Raw genomic sequence first — 17,345 nt, forward strand, 5'->3', positions numbered from 1 at the left:
ATAATAGCTGAAATTTGGTGTAAACATTGTTAGCAGCAGGTGCTGTTTCAGCAGTTCCTTGGATATTTAGATACTTTTCTCATTAACAGGTCTTGTAAACATATGAGTGGAAATATCCAATCAGTACACACTGGATTAGGCTTTCATTGTCAGTTTCTTTTGTTATAACTGTTTTGAATTCTCACTTCCAGAAACTCTAGAGACCTCTCATGATTTTTTTTTTTCACCTTTTCACAAGAAAATCAATATGATTCTTTGCAGTATAATTTGAATAAAGCATAGCAAACACTTATGTTCACTCTGTGGGTTTAAATAAGATATTAAGTAGCTAAGATAATGAATAGAGCTGAAGGTCTGTGTACTGTGTTGTACAGTCACATAATTAATATGGCAATAGATAAAATAGGCTGTCAATTGCTTATTAATCACACTGTTTCCTGTCGTTATGTTTTGGACATTATAACCCCAATAATGTTCTTCTAATGAGTATTTTTTGAGCCCAACATATAATTAGCCTGATTTTACCTGAGTCAGACTATTTGTAAAAGTTTTAGACAGTTTCTGGAAATGCAAGCTAGTGCTTTTCTGTTTGCTGACAGAACCAATTAAGTGTCCCTCTCTGCATTGTAATTTTCTGAACAAATCTCCATCTGATTGTGTTACTGTCAGATAACCCCCAAGTTTCATCAACTTATCTGAACAAGTTCAGAAGAAAAACCAGATGCAGTGGTTAATTTTATGGAACAGACACAAAATTTAAAGTCTTTTCATGGAGGAACAGAATTCCAATTCATTTAATATTGCAGTGTGGCAATTTTAGCTTGGTTTTCTTCCCATTGAAATCTGAACAACTTGCTGGCAAACAAGTGGGTCCCAATATACAGAAAAAATAATAGCTCATTCTTCTGCCTTAACAGAGCACAAAAGAACTATTTGTCTGGACTTGTAGCACATGGTCATACAGGTTTACCTTGAGCTTGCACTGCACAGAAATATAAATATGCTAAGATGGATACACACGCAGCGCACCAATATGACTTTGTTTACTTTTTGTCATATGTAGCCTATTGGTACTATTACAAAAATCTATTTGTATGGAGCTTTGTTGCTAAACTTCAATGACCTAGGACAGTCAGAAGCTTTACCCAAAAATAAAGTCAAATCTATATTGCAGCTAGTTTAATTATTCTAATGATAGTGGTAGTAAATGAAATGGCTTAGTATCAAGCATTAGTGAACCTATTTGGGAAAAAGAGTGCTGAAAATCCTGTTGTGTTCTAAGGCTCACAATACATCATTTGATAAATTACTGTTCAGAGTCTCGCTTGTACAACACATGGATGAAAGACACAGAAGCTATTATCCTCAGAAGTATTCGTTTAGGTACTGCACTCTTACTGATTTCATCTAAAACCTTTGAGGATCTAGGTAGAGCTCTCATCACTTGCTTCTCTGTGCATACAGAGGTCAGATGCAATTTAAGACATTGCCTCCCAGATAAAAAGCACCGTGATAACAACTGTTATCTTACTGAGTTCAGGGTTTATGCTGCACAGACACAGCAGTCAGCCAGGATCTGGTTAGAACAGGATGGTTTGTGCCCCCAGTAAAAAAAAAAGGCAGAGGTGCAGCTGTGCCTCCGTGTCTACCTCTGGACACATCCACGCTGCAGGCAAAGTGTAGGGGAAGCAGCCAGGGCTCAGCCCTCCACCACTCTTCCACATACCTCCAATGGTTTTCTCACCTGCACACATACAGAGATCTAAGTGAGGAGAATGAATTCAGAAGAGAATTTTAGAATCTCAGAAACATTGGAAACAGGATAGCCATATTTAATTTTTCTGTCTTACAGCAATTAAGTCATTTCCTTTAGAAAGCAATGTAGAAACAGAACAAAATAAACCTCTAAAGCTGGAAAGAAATTTAACCAGCAGTGACAGTTGTTTTGGTCCAAAGTGTCCAGTTCCTAGTGATAAGAGGAATCCATAACAAAAAGTAGAATAATTTGCACAGAACTGACCAAGTCTAAAAAACAGATGAAGGGAAAATACCATGCAGGACCATTTTGATTTTCTAAGCATGCAGGTTCATAATATTGCATATGTCATATTTCTCCTCCATGTCATGTCAGGCATCTAAATTCTGTTGTGTTCATATAAGAGTGTTTGAAAACAAACCTTTTAATTTCAATCTCACTACAACTGATTCCAAAGCCAGCTGTGTATTTATCCAATCCATCAAAGAAAAAGTTTCTCTTTTGGCAATCTCAACTTGGCAATGGAACTCTAATGTGCCTAAGACATGACCTTCCCATGGAGAAAAAGATGATATTATTCACTATCTTCCTTCATATGATTAATGAGCAAAGAGGGATTTTGGAGTTATCAAGCATAGCTTGCACCCAGAAATTAAATTCAGTGTATTTATTGACAATAATTGTTTTAAAATGTCTTGCTTCAGTTTTCAGTCAGATGCCTTACATTGATCTCTGAATAGTTGCTTTTATTTTATGCTTTTATTTTTTTTCCTATTTCAAATATTTTTTATTAAGGCAAGGAGAAGATTAAAATTACATTCTTATCTTAAAAGCTCAAAGTGTGCTCAGTGCTTGTATCTGTACTGACCTTTTATCACTCTGCAGCCCGCTAGATAATTCATATTCTGTTACAGTATGCATTTGATTTCTCGTATAAGTTAAATATATATTTTTTGTCTACATTTTATCACATGATACAAATGTGAGAACCCCAGGCATTTGATCAAAATCATCATGCAAATTGAATTTCAAAAGAAAGTCAAACTAGAAGTTGTGATCCTGTGAATTATATTAACATTGGCTTTTGGAAGTTTGTGTTTCAGTATTTGACAATAAAAGATGCGTTACCATTATTTTCTTAAAATACATCACATTCTTCTTTCCAGACTGATTAAATATATAAATGTAATGGTCTCTCCTCTTGAAAGTTAGCAAGTTTTTATACTTATCTGTACGCAGATATATCTGCTAGCCCTTCTATATCTATACACTGACTTTCTGCATGGGGAACTATGACAAATTCAGAACTGGAAAGCCCTGTTTTCCATTTCACCTTTGTCTGTGTGCCTGTAAGACAATCCAATCTATCTTATTACATCCTTCTACCAGTGGCAGTTGTAATGCTTTTATCTTGCCAGGATATAGCAGGATTTCCCCTCAGCACAGGTGCTGCACAGACTTCTAGTTCTAGTTTTAGTGCCAGGACTGGTGCTAGCAAGTGCACTGCCTCTTCAGAGCCAAAGGGAAATAAAACACAGACAGAATTGACTGAAAGGTACCAAGTTCTGAACAATGCCATCCCCAAGGAACATTTTTTCCTTGTTTTTTTATACACAAAATACTGCTTTCACAATATCTATTTTACATGACTGTTATGCAGAATGAAGAAATTGTGTGTGTATAGGGATTTGGATGTCAAAGAAACAGTCTGCTTCAAACTACTCTAAATTTAAATGCAGAATAATTCTCCTTAAACCAATCCGGAATCCCACAGCTTCAACTCAAGGCAAAGTATGACTTACAGGTGTAATAACGAGTAAGGCAAAATTACAAACAAAATTACATTGTTATCAGACCTGATTCTCAGATGATTCAAAAATGCTGATTCCATTAACCTCAGTGGAAGCATGCTGGCTTACTACACGTGCTGAAATCCTAGGTCTTTTAGAGCTGAGAAAAGACAATGTGAATATGTTTATTAACACAGTAATTCCAAGATACACGGCCCACAAAACAGCCATGCATATATAGCAATACATAGACAATTTCTTACTAACAAAGTATGATTATTATGGAAAGTTATTACTTTTTAATGAGATGTTGGATTTAAAGGAGAAACAGAAGGCTCATTTCTCTGCAGAGAGGGTATTTTGACACCAAAAAAAAACAAAACCAGAACACAAACATTGCATTTTACAAAAAGGATGAAATGAACTATCTTTCCTCTATGAAGAGCAGAGAGAAAATGAAAACATACGATGCTTTCTATATATAGTATTACACAGATTCACATAGTTACCATAATATGGCCAGTTGGAATCAAGTCTCAGACTGCTCTTAGTACTGCCTCATTAAAATCTGTCAAACATCATGAAAATGGAGTAACCTGCAAAAAGAAATAGGTTAGAGAGACATTTGTATGTGCTCAAAGACATTATCAAAAGCACCTCTGTGCTGGAAGGAAAGCCTCTGTGAATAGAATAAGGATTATGAGTAAGGTAACACCTGTGTGGGGGGCAGCTCGAGAAAATAATAAAACAAACAGAAGGAGGAATAGCACAGGGCTAGTTCACATAAGTTAGCATCTTGCAAAGAGGCATGAGGCTCTTAATACACTGCAGCTCTTTGGCTCAAGATCTCTGATAACGAAGTGATCAGATTTGCTTTCACTGAAGTGAACAGAAATTGAGCATCAGCATTTGCATGTTTGACTTTTATTAGAAATTTTTTTCCCCTGCAAAGTAAAGGATTGGATTGGTGCAAAGAAGTTCTCTTGATCTTGCCCAGGTATCAACTGTTCCAGAGCTGTCCAAACTCTTCTAATGACAGGTGCTGCAATCCCACTGCTCCCAGTTTTAATCCCACATCCCTAGAAATATCTCAGTCACTTGTTGGACTGTCAATGAACCATTTTAGAGCTAAACCAGCAGGAGACTAAGCAAGCAAGTATTTTCTGCTGCACTGGAGAAGCAGAGGCAGCCAGGGAGAACAGCATCCTGTGCTGGGAGGGAAGAACCCTGGAGGCCGGGCTGCAATGGGCTGCCCCACAGCAGCATTCTCCTCTCTATCATGAGATCAGTCACATGACAGTTACTGGTATTTGTACCAGATAAAGCCACACAGTTTCAGATGAAGAAGCAAGTGGATAACAGGGAGACATCCTAAAAAAAAAAAAAAAAAAAAAAAAGCAACTGTTCTATTTTCTCTCCACCCTGCACTCCAAAAATAGAAAAAGAAAAAAAAAAAGCCACCACCGAGCGTACAGAACAATACTCTTGTGTTGAAATGACATAGGAACTTCTTACAGACAGAAAAAAATGATATTATTCTACATGCAGGAACAAAATGAACAATAGCAATGGGTTGGAGTAGAGCTCATTTCAAAACAGGCCAATTTGAAAAGAGGGAATAAAGTTTCCAGGTACTGCAGTATTTTTGGCACTATGTCAAAAGGAGCATTCTGAATAACAAAATACTAGGAAATTCATAAAAAGTTAAACAAGTAGCATTATTTGTTTTCTTTAGTCAGATGATTTTAAAATGGTTAATATTTGATAGCACAATGATAAATATTTTAATACAGTGTATTGCAGTCAGTAAGGAATAGATCAAAAATATACAAAGTAAGATCCGTAAGATAAACTTTTATTAGGCACATGAAATAGAACATAAAGCTTGATAGCAATTACTGTTTAATCTATTCACATTTGGAAACATGTTGAAGGGAAAACTTATAAAACAGTTAATTTTTATGAATTATTAAGTGTTCTTTTGAACAGTGATGAGCAGGTCTTTTCCTCTGAAAATCTGTCCTGTTTTCCTTGTAAGCCTGCTCAGTGGCCATAACTATAATTTGCCTGCTCAGTATGTTTTTATGTGGACAGAAATAAAAAGATCTATTCCACCACAGACACACTCAGATGGGACATTTTTATAAAGAGTTCTTAAAAGGATCATTTTAGGAGCAAGTTAAATAATTTCCATCCTACTTACCTGGAGTTAAAAACTACTGACCCAAAGCAATTAAAGACAGTCGACACTTCCTGCCATGCCATCAATACAACTGACGGCAGTGCTGACACCAGAACATGCTGATAATTAAAGCTTCAGTATTTAGGGCTTTAACTTCATTTACATATTGGCAAATATATCTCTCCCCAGAGATCTTTCTGTTCATGCTGATGGCAATGTGAAAATCAAAGTTTAGTTGATAGGTGTGAACTTGTAAGGTGCTGACTGTCTTCCCTAACAGAAGCTAGCCTCCCCCAGTGCAAGTAAAATTAAAAATTAAAATAAAGGCTGTTAATATTATGCATTAATAAATGGGTACCACTGAAGCAGGTATACCAATATTCAGTCTATCTGTATATAGCTGATGACTCAAAGCTTTTTAAAGATGTACCGCTACTATCTGAGGTACTTCCAAAAATTTTGGATTTCCTTATTCGTTGACAGTATCTGTTATGAATAATCTATAGAGGTGTGAAACATCTCAGACAACATTTTAAAGGAATTCAGTTGAGCCAAAGGATTTTTTTTACTTAGTATCAATATGTTGTACTTCAGCAATGAATTTCTGGAAATAATCAAGGCCTTTCAAGATCTGAGCTCCTAATTAGAATGCTTAACAGAACTATTTTTTTTCACTGTATTTCTTAATTTCCACTTCTGAGCATCTTACCTAGCCTGTAGTAAAGCTGGACTTCAAAACCTGCATGGCTTGCGATTGCTTCACATTTCCAGGCCTGTCAACCCTTAGGTAGAAGCCTAAGAAAGTCTGCAACCAGGGATCAATTTACCCCGGTACTGTGTACCTGACGGTAGTGTTGAGTGGTATTTCATTTAGCTTTGGCATCCAAACTCCAGGAAGATACAATATAGGGACTTTCTTAGCCAAAGAATTCATGAATACCTTCATATTTGGTCTTGATGAGCCTTTGGTCCACTGATTTGTCTAGTCACTTGTTAAGAACAATAACAAATACAACAATTTTTCAACTGGCTGACAATTCCATTTGGTTTTTCCTAGTTCTTGGGCAGAAGAGATGTAATAATAAATGAATAATCATTTCCAGTTCATCTTTTCCATAATATTCAAGATTTTATAGATGTCTACTGTATTTTCCTTCAATATATCTTTGCTTTCATAAACTAAGTAATCCTTATTCATTTAATCCTCCCTTTACCAGTAACTAACTGTCTATATCTACAATCAGATGACTCTACTTTTTCTATTAATACCATATACCTTGTCAATATTTCATGTAGTATTAGAGATTGGTGCACCATATGGTGACAGTATAATGTTTTCTGTTCCATCTTTTTTTCCCAGACTAAAAAAGAAAACCAAGATTTTATTTGCCTCTGATGCAGAGCATTAAGTCAAAATTGTCAGTAAACTACCCAGAACTACTTCAAAGGTCTTTCCTAAATGGTAAAAGTCAAGTAGCTATATGGGTGGAGGTTTTTGCTAGGCATTACTTGTCATAACTGAAATTCACCTGTGGTGTTACTCTATAATCACCCAGTGGCTTAGAGATGCTTTTGAAAATCTTTACAGCACAACATTTTTATAATATGAGCAAACTTTATTACATTACTCTTCATTCACTTTTCTAGCACAGTTCTGCATTTAATTTCTGACACAATTCTTGCAGGTCTGAATGGTAGACTCTTTTCAATTGTAATAACTGACTTTCATTCCTATCCTATTTCCCATTATTTATACCATCATTAATGACGCTTGTAAAAATTGACACTTATTTCATGATATCTTTATGTTTATCTGAAAAACACTGCTGAAGGATCTCATTAAATGCTTTTGGAGATTGATGTTATCAACTTGATCATGTGTCCACATGCTGTTTACCGATTCCTTCAGAAAATCTTCAACTAAGTTTCCATGCCACTTCCTTTTATTCCCCTCTACACACGCACACACACAAATTAGAAAGTTCATCCTTGCTTGTCATACTTGTTCATTTATTTGCTAATTCTGTTCTTCCTTACAGTTCCTATCAAATCACTTCCTGCTGAAGTCTGTAGTTCTTCTCAATCTCTTTGGAGCTCTTTAGAAAAATCTCATCTGCTAAAGCTGCTTCTAATAGCAAATAAAGTCTGTCCTGACAATTAAATTTGTAAAATCACAGGTAACAGAAAATTGTTTCTGCTTTTTTCAAAATCCTTGGATCAATATTATTTGCTTCCTGTGACCTGATACAACAGTGTTCTCAAATTTTTAAGAATGGTTTGTGCAGACCTTGAAATGCCTTCAGAGTATGCCCCCATCAGGAGAAGCAGTGACATGGTAACCTCCTGAAGCTCTTCCACGTACTAAATACTTGATAGATTTTTTTCCACATCCATACCTGATACATCATCCGTTTGTCCTACAGACTTACAGGAAAGCTTATGCTTCTGATCTATTTCCAAAAACAAATTTATTACTGATTTTATGACTTTAATACATTGCCCTAATTCATTTATGGCCTGCCTTGGTGCCTTAACATGTTCTTGAAGTTAATATCCTTGAGTTGATGCTCTTTTCTTTTTTCCTTCATTTTATTATAATTTCAGAGTTCTTCTTTACTGTTTGTAAATAAATCTATTGATAATTTTTTTTGTTTTGATATTCACTGTGCATCTATAACATGACTGGCTCACCAAATCATCTGCAGGCATGGTGCTCCTTTGGCTTCTTTCTTGCTGATAAGCGCCTACCTACATAATCCTCACCATTGTTCATGTACTAACCCTTACAGTGACTTCAGGTTCACCCCATATTTAAGCTTATAAGTAAATATTTCATCAACAAACATGAGAATGATAAAATGAGAAACAAAATCATAAGTGCCAGTCCATGTTTTTAGCCAGAACTTTGACTGCTCCTCATATAAGAACAATGAAAGCAAATAAAGTTTTGCAGGACTCAGCCAAAATGTATTTAGAGGGGAATGAAAGCCCAAACACAAGTATTGTGATATTCAGTACAATATTAATGGTATTGTTCCTGTAATTTTAATTCATCACTGTGCAATTTTGAGATAATCTTGCTGATTATGAATGGCTCTTCCCTCGTGTTGGACTATATCCAGCAGCAAAATCACTAACATAAACTTTTAATGGGAGCCAAGTCAAGCCTGTTGTAATTATCTTGGCTATTCTAAGGAGAATAATTAAGTCTTTAATAAAAGTTTTACTGTGATGATCAGGTAAGAAGAAAGAGATGTGACAGTAGTGGAAGTTTTCTACAGAGAAGAGAGAAGAGTTTGATCGTAACTCAGATGTTGATAATTAATGTCTGTAGGACCTCTGTCAGCTTGGTGAATTATAAAGGGAACACATTCATTAACATCTCTTATTACAGTACACTGCTGGAGCACATGATGATTAAAGCATTATGCCCAAAACTACTTTGCGGCTTTTTGTAACTACAGCTTGGACAAGTACTTCTTTATATGCTATTTTCTTCTACTCTTCTAATAACTGCCTTTTGTTCAGATAGAACTGCAAAGCTACATATTGACAATTATGTGGATTCCATTGGCTGAACCTAGAGACAACATTTTGATTTGTACTTCTTTTTGTAGATCAATTTACACACAATTTTTCCTCATTAAACTTAAGGCAGTAAGTTCGAAAATCTTTTGTACTCTGTAGACATATGTGGATCCTGTTTATTTTCCATATGTACAAAGAATAAACTATAAAAAAAACATCTGCTGATGAAGAGAAATACTATTCCAGCTTAGGAGGTCAGCAGTGGAACTGTATAGTGAGCATCTCTGAATTGCTGAACAGTCAAATTTGAAGGCTTTTCCAATGGGCTCAAAAATCTATTCTTGCACTTCAAAACTGCTAGGTTATAAGGAGCTTAGTCATAACGTCTTCGCAGAATGAACTTTCCCCTGAAAAGTTATTTACATTCATATTAACTAGCACCCGAGCAACTATAGGTCAGGAATGCACAAGAATTAGAATCAAAAGAGCTCCCAGCTTTTACCCATATACACTAGCCATTTTCAGCTCCCATACACACTGACTGATGCAGGAACAACAAACACCTCCAGTATTCTGAGCACAAAATATATGTCCATGGCAGACAATTCTCAACAGAGCACAACTGTGTCCTGTTAATGAGAATGCTTCATCACTGAGTTCTGAATATTATATGTACTCTAAATGGAAAATGAATTTCCCTTTTAAGTCAAAATATTTTGAAATAGGACTCCTACTTTGAAGAGTTTAGAATATCATTTCTAAGAAGAGAAAAGAGAGTTTTACCACGCTCTTTAAGAACTGAAGCTGCATTTTGCCAGAGAGGCAATAAGCACTGACTAGAGCCCAGGGAGAACATGCTACTCTCACAAGGTTCAGAAAAGCAGCTTACTTCCTCCTGATTTCAAGAACAGGAGAATCCCAACATGAGATCTAAACTGGGACTGTTATTGCAAGGACATTTATATTGAGGGCAAAAATAACACCCTTAAATCAGCCCCATTGTGCTGGCATTATACAGCAAATTGCAGCTCTCTGCAAGACTTCAGTTATAAGGAAAAAAAAAAAAAATCTCATTCCACACATATTTACAGACAAATTACAAAATTGTATTACAATGTAAATGTCTCAAAAAAAGAAGAGTCAGGTGTTTTGAAATTACTCAAATTACATGCGCACACGTGCCATTTGGTACATTGGGAAGGCACATGAAACAAAGGCTGTGGGTGCACAGCATAACTTCTGCACTGATTTGGAAATTTGGATCCAGATTTATACCACCTATCAAAATATAACCATATACTGCTATAATTTTTACGCAATGACCTGAGAGCTGTGCTTGTTCATGCAAAACCCTCACTGATTTAACACACAAATGCTGCTTAGAGAAGTGTGCTTTGGTTATATCTTTCATTCAGTGGCACAATGACAACTTAACGACACTACAGCCCACGCCTGCTCTGCAGCATTAGAAGACCTGAAGTGTACTGCAGGTAGAAAACACAAAGCCAGCTCAGATGTGTTGGGTACCTGCTGCACCTTCTCCCACCCATCCTGGCTTTGGCCCAAATCCCTCTGTTCAGTTCCTCTCCTCTTCAGCATTCATCTTTCTTTGAGCTTAGCAAATGTTCATTCTGTAGCTTTCTTGCAGACTTCAGAAAGGCATCATCCCACTCAGATTTGCCATCTTACCAATTGGGAAAAGTTCTCTCAAAGAGCATTTCTTACTCCCTCCATGCTCTTATTTCACTGTCCGTGTGTTTGGAACCTCAGGAGCTAAGGAACCCTGTGGGAGTCTATCCTGCCCAAGACCATCTGTCTGTGCAGAGGTTGGCCTGTGACATGATGGCTACCTGGGCTTGCCATGTGGATCTATGGAGCAGGAGGAAGTTCAGTGTTTGATCTCTCATGAAGAGAGCATGAATAGTACTACAAAAAAGTCATCTTACCTGGAAGTACAGCCTTTTCTTGTCTTCCAACACCATGCACCTGTATCGTGCACTTTACACAGGCATGCTGCAAACACAGGTTCCTCACGCAGGAGGGAGTGCAAAGGAGTATATGCAGTCCTGGGGAAGATCAGGGATCAGAGGGAAGGTAGATTTCCATTGCAGTCTCTGCCAAAGCTGTCGAAAGAGAAGGATAAATATGATAGGAGTTATGCATGTCCAGCTTCTGTAAGGTTGGGTTCTGCATGGGGGGATGTCTGGGGACAGGAAAGAGTAGACTGGAAAAGATAACCTTGTCAGGAAATGCAGCTTTTTATCTGAAAGTTATTTAGCAGAACTCTATTTTCATTTTCTCTAAGAATCCTTCAAAGAAAAATACTGTTACTTTAAAAATAAAAATAATAAACCTTTTAGAAATACATTTTCATAAAAATTGAACATTTTGTGTGTGACACTTCCATATCTAAACTGAAGGAGAGTGTATGAGTTAGTAACATTACTACCTGCAGGGCTCTAAAAGAGTGTGAGGAAAAAAGTCAGTTTTGGCTGTTAAGACTCATATGTAAGTGGAAAATTTTTTGAGTAGTGCTATCATTTTTCATATCACGAAGGTTGAAGGTATTGATATGACATATCGTAAGAAACATAACACACTGATTATAGAGGAACATACTGAACCTCTGTCCAGATCAATGTAGATGTCTTATTTTTTAACACTAATATGACTTGGCAATCTTCTGAAAATTGGAGAAAATAGCTGTAAATAAAGTAAAGCAAGTAATTCTAAGTGAAATAATATTTTGCAGTTATCTATTCCTTGAGGGTCTCAGGTTACTTCAGTCTTCACTAATAATTAAATTTTAGCACCTTTGCACATCAAAAGTTATGCAAGAAGTTTCCCTCTGTTGAGTACAGAAGGAAACAGTTTTGCTCTTTTAAGAGCCCTGTAACTGGATTTTTTTTTGTATCTGATTTCTCTTAATATTTTGTCAAAGTATGATCAATACTCATATTCAGAGATGCTATCTTTAGTTCATATCACATTACAAACAACTTTTCTGACACTGTATTGCTGATAAAATGTTATTACAACCCTGTTACCTTCTAATTAACTTAATTGTAACAACTGCATAATATTATTGTGTAAAATATGTAGGTCAGTGTGTCTGTCCATCTTCAAATCAGCCAATCTTCCATAACATATCATGAATTCTAATTGCAGACTTACCAAAACATCACTTTTGGAAAGACAAATCAATAGTTATGGCCTTAGAAATTTTGTTAGGAGGCAGTATAGTTAAACCAGGACAGCAATTTTGTAGTGTGTTTTGGTACAAGTGTCTTTTGGACATTTATGCTGAATTATGTGATAATAACTAAATTAACTAAAACACTGGCTAAGTTGATGCTGTTGGTTACATCTCTGCAGCGCATTGCAGCAAAACTAGTGCACCTGAAAAGGATCATTCTGAAAGACCAGTATCTATTTTCCATCTGCGATCCATCTATTACCCAACTAATGGCTGCCCTGTCGCGAAGATAAATGCACACTGATGCCTAGAGCTAGCCTGTGTGTAGCAGTAAATATTGTTGGTGAAAACTCTCATGAAGTACTTAATAGCTTTAATTATTTGACGCATTAACTTATTAGTTCTCATTTTTGCTGAGTGGTAAAAGCTAGCTTATTGAATCACCTCATAGATATTCCAGTGAAAAGAGTAGGAAAATAAAGCACTACAGCAATTAAAATCGCATTTCCAAGACAGCATATTATCATCTAGTGTGTTTCAGAAAGGAATTATGACATGAGATCATAAGATCATTCCTTGATTTCATTTTAATGAGATAACAATATAAATAAAATCAAAGCCAAGATAAAGCAAAAGAGACAGTAAAGTTTTGCAAATGTTTCTTTCTGATATATGAACATGAAGTAGCCAAAGATTTAACTGGTCAGATTAGAAGAAAGCACACACATGACATCATTATTTCTAGTTGTCAGAATATTTAAACATTTTATGCAATTGCACATGCCACTTATAACTAGATAAGATTGCATATCCCTTTTTTAACTTCGTAGTTGGTAAATGTTTTTAAATCTGAGACTCTCCAAATTCCCTTGGAAACAGTGATCAAATGTGCTGTTGCATACATCTAAAAAGACAGTACAGTGCAGTAAACAGCACAGGAATGCACTGAACCTGCATTTTTACCCTTCTTTTGTTAGGGCAGGCAAACCATTTGACTTCCCTTGGCATCAACCTCTCTATTGTTCACTGGCAGCAGTAACTCTTTAGTCACTGTGAAGAGCTTTGTGAGACCTACAGGGGCAATGTTTTTATCCCCACTCCAGAGTCAGCTTAACAAAAGCACTCTGAAGACTTTCATCCACATTCAACACAATTTGTCAGTGTAAATTCCCAGCATTATTGCTTTAACAAGAAAATGTTATACCTCAGATTTCAGGTACTTTGCAGGAGCTATATAAATACCTTTACATTGTAGCTAATCTTCACAAACTTTGAAAGTTCACCTGATGAAAGATCCTAGGCCGTTTACTTTGCACATTCATGTTTCAGTGTTCCATAGCAGAGTATTATCCTAGCACCTTATGCAGAATTTCAGTTTTGAAAAGTACTTGCTAGAGAAATGCAAATTCATTGTAAGAACTTGGTTTTAGCCTTACTTATGGTTACCCTAACATAGCTGAAAGTTCCAATTAAATAATACAGAAATATCTTGTATCTATCAATTGCTTCAGAGTTTCTTTTCCCTTTGATCGTTACATGTGCATCCTATTTTAATATCTTTGCTACTTATGACAGTGTAATTTAAGATTACTGATGTTTCCATTGGGTAGAAGTCGCAGTGAAGCTTCTGACAGATATTGCTCACAACAACTCACTTTTTATAGGAGTCACTTCCAATGCTTGTTGCACAGTAGCACTGTGTTACAGCAGATGTCAAATGCAGACAAGGAAGTGGTGCATGGCAGGGAACCTGCAGGCAGGAGGGCTGCAGGCTAACCAGGGAAGTTACAATCTGCAAGGGCCCTAAGATATTTGGGGAACCAAATCCAACCACCAACTGTGCACAGGGCCTTCTGATAACCACTGTATCCTCTGTATCCAAAGGGTCATTATGCTTAACCAGTTTATTGATAGTCGCTATATCAAAATTCAGACTTAAACAAGTAGCCATAAGGGAAGAAGACATATGGTTTACGAGTGTTCATTTGTCTCCAGGAACATAGAAATAATGGCACTATACCTACAATTTTTTTAGAGGAATATGAGTGATAGGGGTATGTAGTTTGCCTTTTGAGCAAATAAAGCTATGATGTAGCTTATTGCTTTCCTGAGATTATACTAAAACATGGTGAGAGACATAGTGAGACAGTGGTCCTCCATAAGCAAAGCAATAAAAAATATGGGGCATTTTTTCTTCTCTTTGGAAATAATTCTCTTTTGGACAAGTAAAAATCAAAACCATCCAAATCGTGCAACTAAAGGTTAATTAACCGCTTCCAAAAACCCTCCAATCTTTTCTGGTTTCATCTCAACCATAATTCTTAGATGACTAAATCTACATTTGTTTCCAGCCATTTTAACAAGCAATCTGGTGTTTTCTCTGTTAAGATTGTTATGACTCCTCGATCAGGCAAGTATATGTATTCCCAAATTCTCCCCATCTCTCAGACGGATTTGATGTGTTTCTTCCCATTATCTTTTGTTAATTAAATCTAAGGATTTTAGATAAAATGAGACATGAAAAATGATAAAGTAGTCACAAGTTGTGAAATAATTTCCTACATCCGTCTGTCCTTTCACCATGCTTTAAAAAAAATAAAATTGTTCTATGGTGGAATTTACACTTTTCAGTAGCAAAATCATGAAAGATGGTTACCCACATGGATGCCAGGATAAACTGGAACCTATTTGCAAGAGAGCAGAATCACCATCAGTTCCATGGCTGTGCACAGGGAAGAGCTCTGAACAGTAGCTGCATCTTCTTCTGAAGACTTTTCCTGCTATTTGAGTATAAGCAGCATAGCTATGGAGTGAAAATGGTGCAGAAAAAGACTGAAATTAGACATAGACAAACAATCCAAGAATTCTACCAGAAACTTGCACAGTAAGTGCAGTTTATTCATGACGCTCCTATTATTTACTCTCTGATGACTTGGATAAAACTGGCTTCACTTAAAAAAAAAAAAAAAGCACTTGTGCCCCAAACTTGCATTTCTCAGACAAGATGGAGATGTCTGCCCTTAGAAACTATTCTCATTTGGTCAATGTTTATTCCCTTGTATTGTTCACAATTTTATTAATCATAAATAATTTCAAAGTTGCACCAGAGATATTTGTATTATTTGTCATTTTATGGCAGTAAGTTTGACACAGTAGGGTATGCCTTAGCCTTGTCTGCACTGATTTATTTTGTCTCAACTTCAGAATGTGCCTTGGTGCGTAAGCAAAAACCAGTTTCCTTCTTATACTACATAAGCATGTATCTCATCTTGATTTGGCAGCATCTTAAGATAGTTTTATTTAACCCAGTGCAGCAAATGGTCAATTGCTGTCACTTCAAAAAATAAACCATTGTGGATATATTTAAAGGAGCAATAACTGTTTTTTTATACCAGCTCTGATTGATTTAAAACCTCTGAGTAGGTCTGATAAACACTCTGACATATATTCATGGCATTAATATATATATGTATATATGCACATGCACACACACATATATATATACACATATATGTATATACATATATCACAGTAAATTTAACTGATAAATTAATAAATAAATCTTAACAATAAATTTTAACAATAGTCTAATAGTAGACCTAATTGGAAGAAAGCTAGGGGAGGAAGTCTTAGTGATGAAACCTCCAAGTGAGTTACTGACCACTCTTTATTCAATCAGTAAGACGCAGTTGCTAAAAAAATTTGAGGTTGTCATGAAGTGTGCAACAACAATTGTTGTCAACATCTCAGAAGCCTGACTATTGAAAACATTTCCCCATGCTCTTACATACTCGTTCCTAATATTTACTTTATATGGCTGAAATCTCATGAGAGTCAGTGGAGCTCCACATAAAAATCCTTAAAGCATAATAAGAACAGAATTAAAGTTCTTTCATACTGTGTAAAAATAATGTCATCTGAAATAGACTGCATGACCCATCTCCAGTAATGTCAGTTTGACAAACTGTAGGAAAAATATTAGTTCATGACTGCAGAGGTTTTCTTGTGCATATTTGCAATACATACATGTAGGTGGCAATATCCCTAGCTATAAACAAGCTTCCTTTTTTGTTGCAGTTGTTCGGTTTTGTTGTTTCGTTGTTTGGGGTTTTTTTTAAATATATATATATATATATTTTGTTCTGGAGGGAGAAGGAAGAAGGGGCTGTTGTTTTGCTTTGTTTTAAAACTGTTTAAATGATTATATTTTTAAAGAATAATGCCCATTTTTTCTTCAGCCACTAGGCCTGCATGCTTTCAGTTATTAAGGATGGCTGAAATCCAATCCAAAAATTCTCATGATTTTGGTAGCACCATTCATACAAATTACAGAGGAACAGTAAGGAAAATTCACTGCATCAGAAATAGAGCAAAAACCTGTGACAATTCTCTAGAAAAGACCAAACTGTGTAATATACTAAGAGGTGAACCCATCAACATGTCCAAATCCTATAAGACGCAGGCTCCATAAGATGAAAAGTGCAAGTATGGAGAGAGTTGAAAGAAGGGAGCTGTAAGAAATGATATAATAAAAAAAAAAGTGCAATGAAGAAAAATAGCGGTGGGAAAGATCTAAAAAAAACACTGCTTGTAATGAAAGGGTTAAGAATTCTCGATAAAATAAAAAGGACTTTGAATAAAAAGATATATTTCTTTAATTTCACTGTTAATGATCTTTATGCTGTTTCTACAAACAACAAACATTTCAAAATCAGTCCTGACTGTGAGGAGAAAAGGAATGCCGTGTATCTCAGATCAAAAAAATTGTTTTGGTTTGGGGTTTTTGTCTGCTTGTTTTTTAAGTGAGTCCTTCCTCATGTTTGTTTGGCTGACCCACCTGTATATGATGCTACTGTAGGCAAGCTGAACCAAAACAAAGGTAGTACGAAGTAA

The 17,345-nt window shown here is 35.9% G+C and overlaps 1 protein-coding gene and 1 long non-coding RNA gene across 8 annotated transcripts in view; one reads left to right on the forward strand and one right to left on the reverse strand.

The window, feature by feature from the left end:
• NTNG1 (netrin G1) overlaps window positions 1-17,345 on the forward strand; it is a 150,888-nt gene that overhangs the window by 128,183 nt on the left and 5,360 nt on the right. The gene's annotated exons all lie outside the window — the stretch shown is intronic.
• LOC128072829 (uncharacterized) lies at window positions 157-12,440 on the reverse strand. Its single transcript, XR_008202457.1, has 4 exons — window positions 11,203-12,440; window positions 4,056-4,142; window positions 3,613-3,706; window positions 157-1,744 (listed from the first exon to the last, which is right to left on the reverse strand). It is a non-coding gene; the product is annotated as an uncharacterized LOC128072829 (long non-coding RNA).

The sequence above is a fragment of the Tympanuchus pallidicinctus genome, unplaced genomic scaffold (genome assembly GCF_026119805.1).
Source record: "Tympanuchus pallidicinctus isolate F22 unplaced genomic scaffold, pur_lepc_1.0 scaffold7, whole genome shotgun sequence".
NCBI classification, from domain to species: domain Eukaryota; kingdom Metazoa; phylum Chordata; class Aves; order Galliformes; family Phasianidae; genus Tympanuchus; species Tympanuchus pallidicinctus.